This window comes from Pelobates fuscus, chromosome 9 (genome assembly GCF_036172605.1).
Source record: "Pelobates fuscus isolate aPelFus1 chromosome 9, aPelFus1.pri, whole genome shotgun sequence".
NCBI lineage: Eukaryota > Metazoa > Chordata > Amphibia > Anura > Pelobatidae > Pelobates > Pelobates fuscus.
In genome coordinates, this window is record NC_086325.1 from 154244864 (window position 1) to 154261839 (window position 16976).

The 16976-nt window shown below is 42.7% G+C and overlaps 1 protein-coding gene across 3 annotated transcripts in view; it reads right to left on the minus strand.

Annotated features, from left to right (window-relative positions):
* GARNL3 (GTPase activating Rap/RanGAP domain like 3) overlaps nt 1–16976 on the minus strand; it is a 296004-nt gene that overhangs the window by 278264 nt on the left and 764 nt on the right. The gene's annotated exons all lie outside the window — the stretch shown is intronic.

The window sequence follows — 16976 nt, forward strand, 5'->3', positions numbered from 1 at the left end:
ATATAAACAAGGATTGGAACCCTAACTGTATATAAACAAGGATTGGAACCCCGGCGGTATATAAACAAGGATTGGAACACCGGCGGTATATAAACAAGGATTGGAACCCCGGCTGTATATAAACAAGGATTGGAACCCCGGCGGTATATAAACAAGGATTGGAACCCTAACTGTATATAAACAAGGATTGGAACCCCGGCGGTATATAAACAAGAATTTTAACCCTGGCTGTATATAAACAAGGATTGGAACCCCGGCTGTATATAAACAAGGATTGGAACCCTAACTGTATATAAACAAGGATCGGAACCCTAACTGTATATAAACAACGATCGGAACCCTAACTGTATATAAACAAGGATTGGAACCCCGGCGGTATATAAACAAGGATTGGAACCCTAACTGTATATAAACAAGGATTGGAACCCCGGCGGTATATAAACAAGAATTTGAACCCTGGCTGTATATAAACAAGGATTGGAACCCTAACTGTATATAAACAAGGATTGGAACCCTAACTGTATATAAACAAGGATTGGAACCCCGGCTGTATATAAACAAGGATTGGAACCCTAACTGTATATAAACAAGGATTGGAACCCCGGCGGTATATAAACAAGGATTGGAACACCGGCGGTATATAAACAAGGATTGGAACCCCGGCTGTATATAAACAAGGATTGGAACCCTGGCTGTATATAAACAAGGATTGGAACCCCGGCGGTATATAAACAAGGATTGGAACCCTAACTGTATATAAACAAGGATTGGAACCCCGGCGGTATATAAACAAGAATTTTAACCCTGGCTGTATATAAACAAGGATTGGAACCCCGGCTGTATATAAACAAGGATTGGAACCCTAACTGTATATAAACAAGGATCAGAACCCTAGCTGTATATAAACAACGATCGGAACCCTAACTGTATATAAACAAGGATTGGAACCCCGGCGGTATATAAACAAGGATTGGAACCCTAACTGTATATAAACAAGGATTGGAACCCCGGCGGTATATAAACAAGAATTTGAACCCTGGCTGTATATAAACAATGATTGGAACCCCGGCTGTATATAAACAAGGATTGTAACCCTAACTGTATATAAACAAGGATTGGAACCCCGGCTGTATATAAACAAGGATTGGAACCCTAACTGTATATAAACAAGGATTGGAACCCCTGCGGTATATAAACAAGGATTGGAACCCCGGCGGTATATAAACAAGGATTGGAACACCGGCTGTATATAAACAAGGATTGGAACCCCGGCTGTATATAAACAAGGATTGGAACCCCGGCTGTATATAAACAAGGATTGGAACCCCGGCTGTATATAAACAAGGATTGGAACCCTGGCTGTATATAAACAAGGATTGGAACCCTGGCTGTATATAAACAAGGATTGGAACCCTAACTGTATATAAACAAGGATTGGAACCCTGGCTGTATATAAACAAGGATTGGAACCCCGGCTGTATATAAACAAGGATTGGAACCCCGGCTGTATATAAACAAGGATTGGAACCCCGGCTGTATATAAACAAGGATTGGAACCCTGGCTGTATATAAACAAGGATTGGAACCCTGGCTGTATATAAACAAGGATTGGAACCCTGGCTGTATATAAACAAGGATTGGAACCCTGGCTGTATATAAACAAGGATTGGAACCCTAACTGTATATAAACAAGGATTGGAACCCCGGCTGTATATAAACAAGGATTGGAACCCTGGCTGTATATCAACAAGGATGGGAACCCCGGCGGTATATAAACAAGGATTGGAACCCTAACTGTATATAAAGTAATCATTTCTGGAAGTTGTAGCTTACCAGGTAGTTGAGGCACTAAAAAGCTAGCAATTAATTTACAAGTTCCAGAAACCTTTGCTGCGTCGATTGCTCCTTTTAAATAACATGTCTACGCTGAGCCAGAGAAAAATAGGAATTGCTCACTGATCAGAAAAAAGTGCATATGAAAATTGCCCACAGACAAGAACTCACTGTCATAAATGGCACAGGAAAAATGCGTACATGGAATATTGCTCACACTGAAAAATGCCCACATGGAATATTGCTCACACTGAAAAATACCCACATGGAAAATTGCTCACACTGAAAAATGCCCAAATGGAATAATATGCACATATAAAAATTTGCAAGTAAAGGTCAAGATGTATGTGCAATTTAAAGTACCAAAGATAGATATATAATTTTATCACATGACAGGAGGCTTCATATTTTGCATAACTCTCTCTGTAAAATCCAGCAGCCCAGATCAAACAGAAACAACCAATCAGAAACAAGTATCCAGCTCTATGAAGCACCCTGTCAGCCTCATCACTTCCTCTTTCTTTGCTGCTCCAGACTGCACAGGTCAGAGTATTTTACCTAGTGTTTCTACTGCATATTTATATATCTGTTATACCTTCTGGTTTTGTGGTTTATTTATTTAAATTTTATGTGAAGGTATATTGCTTTTTGTGTCTCTCCTTTTCCCTTCTCCTCACCCCTCTTTTAGACTACTAATTTTCTAACTGTATTTCCTATACTGTAGTCTGTCACTATCCCTCAGAGCTGTGTGCTTCCTGTTTCCCCTCTTATCTCAGGCGCGCCGCAACCCAAAATAGTGTGCCGCGCTCGCAGTTCCACGGTCTGCACCTGGTCTCTGTGGGGATTTGGAGGGTGGTGGGGACACTAGCGTCGCATAGTCGTGGTCCGCAGCAGGCCTGTGGCTGCATGCAACACTGATCGTTGCGCGCGTGCAGTGGCCTTCTTGAATCTTGCGAGTACCGTCATCTTGGTTTTCGTTCCAGATCGATATCGCGATCTGGATGCTGGGATTACTTACCTGCTGTACCATCTGGCCTGCAAGTGCTTCTACTTACCTTCCAGGTACCTATTAATGGATGAGAACTGTCATTTATGCTGCAATGCTTCATATGTCTTATATGTCTGTTCCTATTGCTGTGTGACTTACCAGTTGCTGGGATGTAATCTGATTACACTGCTACTGAACCAAAAGTGTTTTATACAGCTACTGTGCCAAGTAATAAGTTGCCATATGTGGGTGTCCTCTGTTTACATGGCACACCACCTGGGGTGAGCCCCCAGTTACCTAAGGCCCCATCTCATGGTATCCATGTAGTCCAATTCTGCAAACGCTGTCTGTGTATACATGGCTTGTTGTTTACCATGGAGGTCCAGCTCTGATGTACAACTGGGGTGAACCCCCCATCCATACACATCACCTGTGGAACCACCTCCCAGCCCGGGAGTTCAAGGGGGATACCTCCCCATATATTAATATGAGACTTCCACATCTCTCAGATATCCGTACATTCGAGGATTAGCCTCTCTCATATTGGCACTGACACTTTGGATTGGTTTCCGAGTCACACTCAGCATTGACCAATTTCTGGGTGAACCCCGGTTGTACCAGGAGCCTGGCACCCAGTGGGGTATTGTATGTGTGGGGACTGAACCCTGACTATCACTGTTCCCCAACAGGATTAATTGCCCAAGATGAGTGACACACCACACTTGACGCAAGACCTCCAGGCGTTGATCAACGCTGCCGTAGCAGCATTGGTGGAAGATGCCTTAATGAGGGTGCTGCCACAGACCCCAGAGTCAGGGGCACCGGACACGGAAGCCCTCACTGGGACGGACACCGCCGGGTAGAGGGCAGGCCCCAAACACCACTGGAAAGGGGTAACACCCCTCCCCCCGACGACTAAAGGCAAAGGCCCAGACAAGCGCTCCAAAAGAATCGAAAGACCAGAACCTTCCCCCCAGGTTCACTCCTTGAAGTGGACCCCTACCCATCACCAACAATGGCAGTGGTGGATGAATGGCACACGGAGAGGTCCGCCTCAGAGGAAGATGATTGGCAGGACTTACCCTAGTTGGATTCCCGATACGTGAAGGAAACAGTGTTGGGTTATGGCTTTCGAAGAGCGGATACACGACCGACCAACACACGGAAGAAGGTGTCTTCTTGGATGACCTGGGAGAACCCTTGTTCGATCCTTGTACCATCAGGCACCCTAGGTCATCCGAATAGTCCCTACCTGACCATCTGGCACAGTTCGTGCATTTTTTGCTTCGCAAGCCACTGGAGAAAGACATAAGGGACAAACTCAGGGCCGAATGCCCTCGCCCGCTCCTCTCCAATAAAGTTGCACTCACTCCCAAATTTGATACATCGGTAGTGGTGTTTATGTCCCGATCAGGCCGGGACCCTCGTAAAGGCGTCGAGAAAGGCTTGAAATCGGCACAGGACGAGCTGCTGGACCTACTTGGCCAATTGGCGAAGATGTTATACTTTGCAGATTTGGCGCTATCTCAGGGCACTCAGTTGGATCCCAACAACATGAGGGAGTGGAGTCAACGCGCCATATGTATGTTAAGTAAGCTCTTAGACCTGGGCTCCAAGGAACTGCTCTTCAGAGAGCCTTTCATTGCAGAGTTGAAGAAGCATGTAAATTTATTCACCAGCTTGAACAAAGCACAAACTTCACTCAAGCAGGTCTTTAGTTCCACGCCCACAAGAGGTGTTTTTGGAAGGGCGGGTCGGGAACGGGGCCAGGCCGCCAGCCGTTTTTTGGTCTACGGGCCGCAGGTCCTTTCCACAGTCTTCATTCTTCCTGACTTCCTCGGCAAGACCCTTGTTCCATAGAGTCTCGGACAGAGCAAGAGGCACTAGAGGACGTGGCCGGGGTCGCTTCACGAGAGGTGAGACTTGCATGGTCTGCTCCTATTACCACAGTTACTGCAGGCAGGTTGTCTCTCCTATTTCAGAACTGGACGACCATCACTATGGATGCGTGGGTCCTAGAAACCGTTCGGGGTTACACCATAGAATTTCATGCGCGCCCCGCTCAGACTTCCCGCCCACCTCCTCTAAACTTGTCAAAATAACACAGCCGCCTGGTGGACAAAGAAATACTCTCCCTCTTCGACAAAGGGGCTTTCCAATTCACTCCGGACGGAGGCGGATTCTTCAGCAACATCTTCCTGGTAAAGAAAAAGACGGGAGATTATAAACCTTCGTCAACCCAAGCTATGTGATCTACCGACACTTCAAAATGGAAGGCTTCCACCTACTTCGAGACCTTCTGCAAGCCAACGACTCGACCTCAAGGATGCATACCTCTCAGTACCAATCACGTTGGAGAGTCAGAGATTTCTACGGATCGTTTGGAGACGACAGGACTGCCAGTTCCCGTGTCTGCCGTTTGGCCTCAGCTCGGCTCCGTGGTACTTCACAAAGCTGCTGAAGTCGCTCATGGTACACTTTCGGGCAAAGAACATCCGTTGCCTAATTTACCTGGACGATTTGCTGATTTTCTGCGACACAGTGTCCAGACTGCGCTCTCAGACGCACTTTATCGTTCACTTTTTGGAGTCCTTGGGCTTTGTGGTGAACAGGCAAAAATCGGTCACTTCTTTTTCTTTCCTTTCCATGTAATCAACTTCTGCACAGGAATGGATCTATTTCTATTGAGTTTCCGGTCACCTTTTTTTCAAATTCTGGATGTTATCGATTGTTCCGTTGTTCTTAAGGACTTGGTTTTGTTCTAGACTGTTATATACTGTTTCGCTACAAAAACAGCAAAGAAAGAGGAAGTGATCAGGCTGACAGGGTCCTTTATAGAGTTTGATACTTGTTTCTGATTGGTTGTTTCTGCTTGATCTGTGCTGCTGGATTTTACAGTAAAGAGAGTTATGCAAAAATATTCCCCTCCTGTCATTACTAAAATTAAGATTATAGGTACACTACGTTAGCATAATCTACAATTGTAGATAAACAATTATCTTCATGAATAGGTATTATCTTATGGTTAAATCATTTCATATTCATATGAAAACATTTGTGTTGTGATTTTATCAAGTATAATTAAATAATAATTGTGCTATGTTACAATAACACTAATTCAAATCTATGAAAGCAGCGCACATGAAAATTGCCCACAGGAAAATAAAAACACTATCATAAATAAGCACAAGAAAAATGCCCGCATGGAAAATTGCTCACATTGAAAAAATGCTCACATTGAAAAAATGCCCACACGGAAAATTGCTCACATTGAAAAATGCCCACACGGAAAATTGCTCAAACTGAAAAATGCCCACATGGAATGTTGCCCAAACAGAACATTGCCCACGCAAAAAAAGTGCCCACATAGCAAAAAGCCCACACGGAATAACATGCACCTGTAGTAATATATAGCTGGACAAATTATCCCATTAAGCTATACTTTTAACTCTGCTATTGTGGCCTAAATCACTCAATATTTCATCACACCCCCTCAGACAGCTTATTACTATGTGGGCATTTTTCAGTGTGAGCATTTTCCATGTGAACATGTATGACAGTTTTTTGGGGTTTTTTGGGGTGGCGGGGGAATTTAAATGTGTGCATTTTTCATACATTCAAATTACTCAGTTGGCGTTGCTAGACCAGTATTTTTTTTTCCCTGGACATGTATCTCTTCTTCATGTTGATGGCCAGCACATGAAAATTGCTGGCCTGTTCGTGACTCCTCCTCTGAGATGCCTTTCCCTGGATCCACTACACTGTCTATATTTTTTTTTTTTTTTTTTTTACCAACCTTTTCTAAATTGAAATAAGGTCAAAACATATATAAAAAAAATACTTTTCTGTAATGCAATTTAGGAAGCTAGGTGAAGAAAAACTACATATTAAATAGACCTGACAGTTAAATGCAAAACTTAATTCCGAAATTACTCAACACAGCCCTGCGTTTTACAGAAAAAGAGATTTATACAATTTGCAGGCTGTCATACCGTACAGCTGATTTTCAAGGTCATTTATCATCTGCATTGGTTCGCAATTCGTTGCAGCCATAGAGACCCTATAACAGCTGCATTAGAGGATTAAAAGGCTTCCAGCAAATGCTAAGTGCATCCATTATATTCTCTAACAAATTGAGGAGCAGAGCCCAAAAACTTTAACTCTTACTATATCAGACAGCAGGATATCACCCTACATATAGTACATGGTTTGACCATGCTGCACTCAGCTACACCATGATGAGACTAGAATATACCGGATGAGGAAGCCTGGGTTGCTAGCTTGGAGGAGTCAAGTCTTGTAGATCTACAGGATATTTTGAAGCTCCCAGAATCTCCTGGGCAAGAATGTCACGTGATAGGCTCTACCTAGTCACATGGGAATAAGAGTGCCCGCCCAAGAGGTTCCATCAGTGGTTGAAAAGAAGAGTCAGTAGCTTTATTTAATAAAATGGTTATGTGAGGGGTCATTGTTGCAGACTAGGGTTCAATTCTTTGTTTACTGCTTGTTTCTTCGGTTCACTGGACTATCTAAAAGGGGGCTTATCGCTGTGTTTACTGGGGTTTTCTGGGGCTCAATAATGTTGTGCCTTCTGGGGCTCACTCCTATTTTTTTCAGGGATTTCTAGGGCCCATTGTTGTTTACTAATGATGGGGCTGATTTTTTTCACAGATTCCTATGGCACACTGCTGTGTTTATTGAGGGATTAATCAGGCTCACTGATTTGTTTTTTCGGTTTTCACTGCTGTGTTTTTTTAAGGCATTTCTGGGGCTGTTGTGTTTATTAAGAAATTTTGGGGGCTCTTTAGTCTGTGTACTGGATTTATGGGGACCAGTGTTTTTCAGGCATTCCTATGGCTCACTGCTGTGTCTATTGAGGGATTGACTGGGTTCTGCTGTGTTCATGAGTCTCACTGCTGTGCTTATCAGGGATTTAAGTCTCACAGCTGTGTTTTTAGTGATTTCTAAGGTTCACGGCCGGGGATTTCTGGGGCTCACTCCAATATTTATTGATAATTTCCAGGGCCCACTGTTGTGTTAATTGATGTATTACTGTGGTTCCCAACTGTGGTTACTGAGAATAAATGGGGCTCAGTGCTGTTTTTACTAAGGGATTTCTGTGGCCCGCATATGTCTATTGAACAATTTCTGGGGTTTGGGGCAGTGCTGAGCTCACTGCTGAGTTTGCCTTGAATTTCTGGAGCCCACTGCATAGTTTATTAAGGAATTTCTGGTGATCGCTGCTGTTAACCTGGGATTGTTGGGGTTTACTGCTGCATTAATCTGGGATTTTTGGGGTTCACTGTTGTGTACTTTGGATTTCTGGGGCTCACAGCTACATTTCCAAAAAATATTTTTCACTTTAAATACTATACCTTCAACGCATATACATAAGTAGGAAAAGGGGTTAATCTGTTACACAGCCTGTTCTTCATGTTTGTTCTGCAATATGTATAATTTGTTTAAATATGTACAAAGGTTCTGCTTTCCATTGTCTAACATAATGCTGTGTTCTTCAACAAACCAGGCCTATTTCTTTTGCATCAAAAAAATTAACATTAACATTAACCGGTATACTGGGGTTATTTTTGTAGATAAATAGAAATATAAACCGTAGGATCTCTCTTTATGCATATTCTTTATGTGATGTACTGTGCCATATTACTTATTTATCTGCTATTCTTATCTGGTATAGATTAAAACAGTTTCCTAAATACCAACAGAGTTATTCACTAAACTCAGAATTTTCAAGAATTAAAGAATCTAATCTCATTGAAGTGGTCTGGGTGTAGTGTCCCTGGCGTGTTAGCCTTGCAGTCTAAAACATTACTGTTTAGTAGATACGTTTTGAAACATTTTAAATGCAGGGCTTAATTCACCACTAGAGGCACTTCCACACTCATAGCAGAGTCTTTAGTTTCATAGTTGTGACGGAGCTCCTGTACTCTGACTGGGTACCTACCTCCACCAGTTCTGCTTCCTAGCTGGTTTTAAGGGGCCCTGGAACACTTCAGCCTCAGTCACCGAAGCTCGACTGGGGTCACTAAGAACATCTTCCACCCTGAAGCAGGCTGCAGCTCTTTCCTTTCAGGCATGTATCCTCCCCTCCGCCTCTTCAGCTCCTCTCCCAGGCAGGTATCCCCAACTCTGCCTACACTGTGACCAGTTCCTGCCTTCACAAAGGCACCCGTGGCTCTCAGACCTAACTCTTTCTTATATTGTCCTTGGATCTAGTGACCAATCCAATCAGCCAACCAATTTGAAGACTCTCTTAGTTGGATCCCTGAATAAACCAGCCTGGACACACAGCTCTCAATAGAACTAACACACTTGGGACTAGCCCCTATCCACTGTACATTAAGCTTATGGTGACACACTCAGTTTAATACATATAACCATATATTAAAGGATCACTATAGGGTCAGGAACACAAACATGTATTCCTGACCCTATAATGCAAAACCCACCATTTAGGTGGCTTGCTCCCCCTTAACCCCCTACAAAAGTTTAAAACTCACCTTATTTCAAACTGTCCGATTTTTACCAATGGGGAAAGCATTCGATTGGCTAAAATCGTCACTGGGGCGGGGCCAAATTCCGTTTTGGCCAATCAGCACCTCCTCATAAAGATGCATTGAATCAACGCATTTCTATGAGGAAAATTCAGCGTCTCCATGCAGAGTGTGCAAACGCTGAACGGCAGAGCTGCTTACTGTGCAGCCCTGAACCAGGAAGCACCTCCAGAGGCCATCTAAGGAATGGCCACTTGGAGGTGTCCCTAGGGGCAATGTAAATTGCATGAAAATGCCTGAAGGGAGCTATCATACTCACCAGAACAACTACATTAAGCTATAGTTGTTCTGGTGACTATAGTGTCCCTTTAATAAAGGGGTGGAGAAGAAATATCTCCTCTGCCTGCAAAACCATAATATGCAAATCTACCTGAATATGCAAATTACAGTCTTGCTATTCAGGTAGTGCATATAACAGATGTTACCAACAGATAGCGCTGTACAGGCTCAACAGTCAGATCCACCTAGTTGGTAGAGAGCATCAGCGGAACAGGAGAGCACACAAAACATTTAACACTAAACAATTCTAAACATCCTACAGTTTCTAGAACTCTGTGATTTAAAGGGGAACTGTCACTTCCGTATTCCTTCACCCCAGTAAACGCCACTGTATCGCTGCAATTCCACGGATTCGCGCATGCGCCATGTATACAGTACTGCAAGAAATAACTAATTGACATACTTTGCCTGTTGTAAATGAAAATAAATAAAAACTGTAAATAATTTTCGAGTAATTTTATCCTGACCTGTAGCGAAATTCTAGTTGTGCTAAAAAATTAAGGAAATGCATATGGATGTGAGATATGAACCTTTTTTGGGGCTTTTTTTTTTAATATATATTTGAAATGATGAATTGTATAGCCTTTGCTGCTGCCTAATATTAGTGGGAGTCTGAGCACAGGGCTCATTGTTTTTTCAGTTACACAGCCATGTTCAGTGCAGCCATGTTCATGTGCGTCCTATCAGGGGTTAATTAGTTTGTGGGGGGATGCTGAGAACACCTCTTTCTGTCTAATTAGAGATTTTGCCTTTTTGCTGAATGGACACTGGGAATTGTTAGTGTAGCACTTACCTACGACGAGGTTTCCATTGATGCAGCCGGTGAGCTTACACTTCAATGGCCATTGGAATCATACTAAAAACTTTAATTATTTAAATGTGCATAGTGACTTGGGAATCGGCATAGTGCTCCGGGAACTTTGCTTTGTTTATGTATTTGGGCTGATAAATATTCTAGCTGTTTCTGCTGTCCAAGAGTAGTGGGAGTTTGAGCCCTGGGCTTATTCCTGAGTGTGTGGGTGTTTAAACTGCTGTGTCTGTGTTTTGTTCGACAAAGCCTTTTTTGTTTTTTCTCCATACGAGTCAATCCATTTTCTGAGCATGGATCTACTGCTATTTAAAGTCTGATCACTTATAATCCAATCTACATACCTTTTTGGATAGCTAGTTAGCTTGGAATATGGCTCGCATTGTGCTAAGCCATCTTAGAAGATTTCTGCTGTCGATTTCTATGATCAGGTAAACATAAAGGCTTATCTCTGGAACTCCATCTGCTGTTAAAGGGACACTATAGTCACCAGAACAACTGCAGCTTAATGTAGTTGTTCTGGTGTGCATAGGATGCCCCTGCAGTCCTTTTAATGTAAACATTGCCTTTTAAATGAACAGACCGTGTTTACATTACTGCCTACAGTGCCTAGTAACACCTCTCACACACTCAGACGGCAATTAAAGGTGCTTCTCTATGAGAAATGCAGGTTGGTGCAGCACTTTGCAACGAATGCGCAATAGCTTTCCAATGCTTTCCTATTTGAAATTATTGGATTGGCTGAGAGAGTCAAATTTGATAATCTCAGACAAGGAGGATGGGTGGGGCCAGCCGCAGAAAGGCCCTCGCGGTGCTGGAAAAAGTTGAGTTAAATCACCCTTCACTTTTCTGCCAGGGGGGCTAAACATTGCGTTCACAGATACAGTGACAGGAATCCATCTTTGTATTCCTGTCACTGTATTGTTCCTTTAACTGCAATTCTCATTATGTTCCACCAACCACTTGATTGACTGAGCATTGTGAGCCTTGTTGCACGTAACCGCTTCCTTGTCAAAGGTCAGACTTCACTGGCCACAGCAAACCTGATCCAGCTGATTCTTAATAAATAAAACAATTTTCCCTAGCCCAGCACAATCTGCAACACATGGCTAAGCTTTGATCATTTCATTCCCATGTGTGTGTCAGATCTCCCTTTCTAAAACAGGATCCACGTGAAACGTTCATTGTAGGTTGGCTGCAGAACCCGCATTTTTCGTGTGGACACTTTCAAAAGCTTTTTGAATTCGAATGAGGATCTGGTTAATGTACATTCTGGGAATGAAAAGATATCATATATGGATTTCACATTTCTTATTTAGACCGGTTTAATTTTAATACCAACGATTTAAACATGCTGAAAGCCACTATTACTGTTAATGAAAAACGCTAAATTAATCATTCACGTCTCCTATGAAAGAGTAATTCTGATCATCTTCAAAATGGGCATTTCATAAATACAGAATCTTTTTAAAATGCTTGTTTTGACTGTGTTGGAATAGTAGGGACTATTTTTGTCTCAGTTTCATCCACCTGACTTTCTTTGACTCTGAGCGGAGCTACAGTGTCAATCCCGACCAGCGTTGCAAGTGACGACTGCAGGGAATTGGCTCTATTTAGGGTCTCATAGGATCCACCATCAACCTCAACGCTGTTCTCGCCAATGCATGAAAGTAAGGCAATGGCATTGGCTCCTGGCGAGCTAAAAAGGAACCGTTGGAACAAAATGGCTGCGCCCGGGACTGACTTGTTAATGTAAATAAAGCTCAGTTTTAACTGCCCCCCGCCACCAGCAATGTCACCATCAGGGGTCTTTTTCGACTTCAGCAAAGTCCCTAGGCAGTGACAGTGCAGCTTTAAAGAGACATACAAACACTAAGAAACTGTGTGGCCATCTTGTGCGCTATTTTTGCTTGGCTGTGTAATTGTGAAATATGCAATCCCCCTGTAGCAAATACACTTGTAAGGCAGAAATTGTAGGAAAATGATAAAAGGAATATTACAAGTTTTAGGACAAAATAGCCAGGATGGAAATACAGTTGTATTCTAGATATTTATTTTCCCCTAATTTGTCAGTTTTTGCCAAAAGTTGCAATTCCCTCATCAATTCTTATTCATTTTTAGTTTAGAGAATGTGCATTTACTAATATTAAAGAGACACTCCAAGCACAATAGCTTGCTGAAGTACTTTATGTATGAAGTATGCAGAATTCAATAGAAATCGGCACTGCAATTATACAACCGATCCTGTTACTTCCTGGTTTGGTTAGCTCAATAGAGCTAAACTCAAGAGGCAGCAATTGCTCAGAGCACCTGACTTACAAAGACTTCTCATTGAGCTGCATTGGGAAGTCTGTGATTGGACAATCACAGGAAGTCTGGGTGAGGTTAAAAGGGGAGGGCTTTCAAAGGCTGCAGACAAGAGAATTGCAGCTTTTGCAAGCTATTTTAGATGTACACCAAATGGAATTAAATGCATGCATGGTTTAATTGCGGTTACATCTACTAAAAAGTGTTGTGTTTTTTTTGGGGGGGGGGGGGGGGAGGGTTGGGCACTGGAGTGTCCCTTTTAATGTGTAGTCTTCTTTATCAAGTTCAAGGTATTTTGATATTGACCTTTCACCACTTTTGTAACTTCTCTAAATACTCAGATATCTCTTCTGATATGTTTTTGTATCTGCCACGCTGTCTCTGGCAAATGTGTCGTTTTTGGGCAAAGAGGGGCACTTTTGTTTGTTCGGAGATATGGTTAAAGATTTGAGCATTGCAATAACGATTAAGATAGATTTATAAGTATTTGTGATTGTTTTTCAAACAAAACTAACTTCTTAACCACATTTACTGCAGCTTAAAAACTCACTACTTTGAGCTTTAATGCTCAGTGAGTTTTATTGTTGTGGAGCTCTGTGATACACTAATTCACATGCAGCTTGATGTACTCCTACACAAAAAGTATTTGGACAAAAGTGGAAAGTTAGATATGGGGAGTGGAGTTTGAAAGGTGCACTACTTTGGCGTTTTGTTTGTTTAATAGCCTTTCTTGGAGATATATATATATATATATATATATATATATATATATATATATATATATATATATATATATATATTTTTTTTTCCTTTATTTATTTTTTTGTATTTATTTAGCTATTTACACAGTAAGCATTCTGTCGTGCACACGCAGTATTAAACAACACTTTGCTATAACATGGCTGAATAGACTATATAATTAGGCATTTCCGTGCCAGGGGAGATCTTTTGATTCGCCACGCAGGGGGTCCAACGTCACACAAATGTGCACATTGCAATTCCTTTTATAAGCAAAGTGTCTAGAACAAATGGGAGACTAGCAAGGGTTTAGAAATCTATGTTTTGTTACTTAAAATGCATTTCTTTGGGCGCAGGCTCGCTGAGGGATCATGGCTGAGATATTTCAAACATTTCTCTGCCAGCTGATGCCTCACAGACTATTTAAAACCCTCCACAAAACTCAATTTCCTCCAATCTGCAGTAAGTTTGTGATCAAATGCATAAGCCAATTTCTGTTTCAGATGTACCTTAAAACATTGATTTATATGGGTCTGCGAGGAACAAACCATGCTTTCTGAGTTACAGGGACAATCTGGTTAATTTAAAACGAGAAATGTTATTACTCAACTCAATGGTTCTCCTCTAATTGACCATGGAAGACCCAAAAGCAAAACAAACCGTGAGGGCTTTATTTTTGACCCACTTTATTGCCATTCGTGTGATCTTCATCATTTGGCACAACCACAAGACCTATCCAAAATACTTACATTGCATACATATCTTGTGAAGTAACAATTGATGAAGCGTCTTAAAGGACAAATAAAGTCACCCAGACCACTAGGTGCAGTGATCTTGTTATTTAACTCTGCAATGTAAACAATTGTACTTTTTAAAAAATATATAAACTACAATGTTTACACTGTAGGGTTAAATCAGTGGTGTATCCTGGTTTTGTGCTGCCCTAGGCAGAACAAAACTCAGGCGGCGCCCCCCCCCCCCCCCCCCCGCGCGCCACCCCCACCCAACCTTTACCCCGCCCCGCATTCTAAATACACACACACACACACATTCACTGATAGATACGCATACACAGGCTAACAGAAACACACACTCGCTAACAGAAACACACACACTAACAGACAAACTCACACTCAGTAACAGACAAACTCACACTCACTAACAGACAAACTCACACTCACTAACAGACACACACTAACAGACACACACTAACAGACACACACTAACAGACACACACTAACAGACACACACTAACAGACACACACTAACAGACACACACACTCACTAACATACACACACACACACACAGTCAGACACACACACTAACAGACACACACACTAACAGACACACACACTAACAGACACACACTCACTAACAGACACCCACTCACTCACTAACAGACACACACTCACTCACTAACAGACACACACTCACTCACTAACAGACACACACACACTCACACTCACTAACAGACACTCACACTCACTCACATTAACACTTTTTTTTTTCTTCCTTTAACCCCCCCAGCCTCCTTACCTTTGGGAATGCTGGGGGGGTGATTAATTTTTCCCTGGTGGTCCAGTGGCTGCTGGGCGGTCGGGCGGCGCTGCTGGGCGGGCGGCGAGGGAGCACTTCCTCTGAGCTGTCTGCTCAGCTCCCTCGCGCGCCGCACAGTGAGGCTGGGAGGCGGAGCCGGAATATGATGTCATATTCCGGCTCCCAGCCTCACTCTGGGCGCGCGAGGGAGCTGAGCAGACAGCTCAGAGGAAGTGCTCCCTCGCCGCCCGCCCAGCAGCGCCGCCCGACCGCCCAGCAGCAGCCCAGCATGTCTTGTTAGCCGCAAGGCTAACAAGACATTTGCCTTGAGCATTTGGGGGGCGGCTTTTTTTGCCGCCCCCTGGAAAATGCCGCCCAAGGCAAATGCCTGGTTTGCCTCGCGGCTAATACGCCCCAGGGTTAAATATACCTCTAGAAGCTATCTTCCTGTAATCCAGTAGAGCAGGCATAGGCAACCTTCGGCACTTCAGATGTTTTAGGCAACACCTCCCATGATGCTTTACCAGCATTATGGGTATAAGAGCATTATGTGGGATGTAGTCCACAACATATGGAGTGCCAAAGGTTGCCTATCCCTACACTAGGGAATCTTCCACTGCACTGACCGAGTAAAACTCTGACACGTGATGCAGAAGCTTACATGAAATGTTTTCCTATGAAAAGTACTGGATGCGTGTGCGTGCTTGCCCCGCATGCACATCAGGTTAGTCTATGAGAAGCGTTGGATTGGGCCATTATCAAAGGAGACCAAGCCTCCTCAATGACCTCACAGGAGGCGGAGACATATGCAGCACAGAGGGAGTCTCGGTTGTGAAAAAAGGTGAGTTAAAAGCTTTATTTTATTACTTTTACTGGAAAAAGGATGGAGGAGAAGCTATATATAACTAGGGTTAGGGCACTATAGCATTAGGAAGACAGGTTTTTATTCCTAACACTATAGTGTTCCTTTAACGCGTTGACTGCCATCGGTTAAGGTAAATGAAGATGAACAAGAAATTTCAAGAACTTCAAAAAACATTTTATTTTAGAAAAAAATATATATATATTGTAATAATTTCTACAGATACATATTTACAGATCAGTGGTTCTCAAGCTCAGCCACAACCGTAGTAATCACCAAAAAAAACCTTCTCTATGTCCACACTGATGGACTCTGCCAACTGCCAAGAAGCCACTGGCTTCCGCTACAGAATACCAACATACCCATATCATCCCAATTTAATGACCGCATCATGGCTGCCACAATACCTGTACATTTCTCTACATCTGGGGGGGATCCAAAGCTATGTCCCCAGTTGGCGTAGTTCTACAACCGTTGGTGATAAACCGTTTTAGCCACTACAGGTTCCAAACAGAACGCTAGGGTGTATTCTCCACTAAACCGTGGGACTGTAGAGAATTAAAAACTGAATTACAAAACACAAGTTAAAATAGCAAAGCCGTGAGTATCGTGGGGCTGGAGAAATAATACGAATGGACTGTTTTTTTGCCTATATTTTGCAATTCAGATTTCATTCAGTACTGTTGTCCATTTAATAAATAACCTAATACAATATACGAACTGCCTCCTATTCTGCTGAATATTAGAGCGTGTGTTTGATTGCAGTACTGCGTTTATTCCCCCTGTACGCTGACATATGTCAGATAATGTTTTTATCAGCTGTGTAGCAGATCCATGCCATGCAGGTTTTTGGAAACTTTCCTTTTTCCCTGTGTGGGTGTTGTGTTTTTTTTCCCCCAGTACAGTAAAACACTCTCACAATCCCTCCTTTATAGCTATTAACCCATGCCACAGCCACATCACAGCATAATGCAGGAATGGCTGACCCCAGCCAATCCAGCTGGTGGGGAACAAATGTCTCTCTGGCAAAGGATCATGGGAAATGTTGTCCA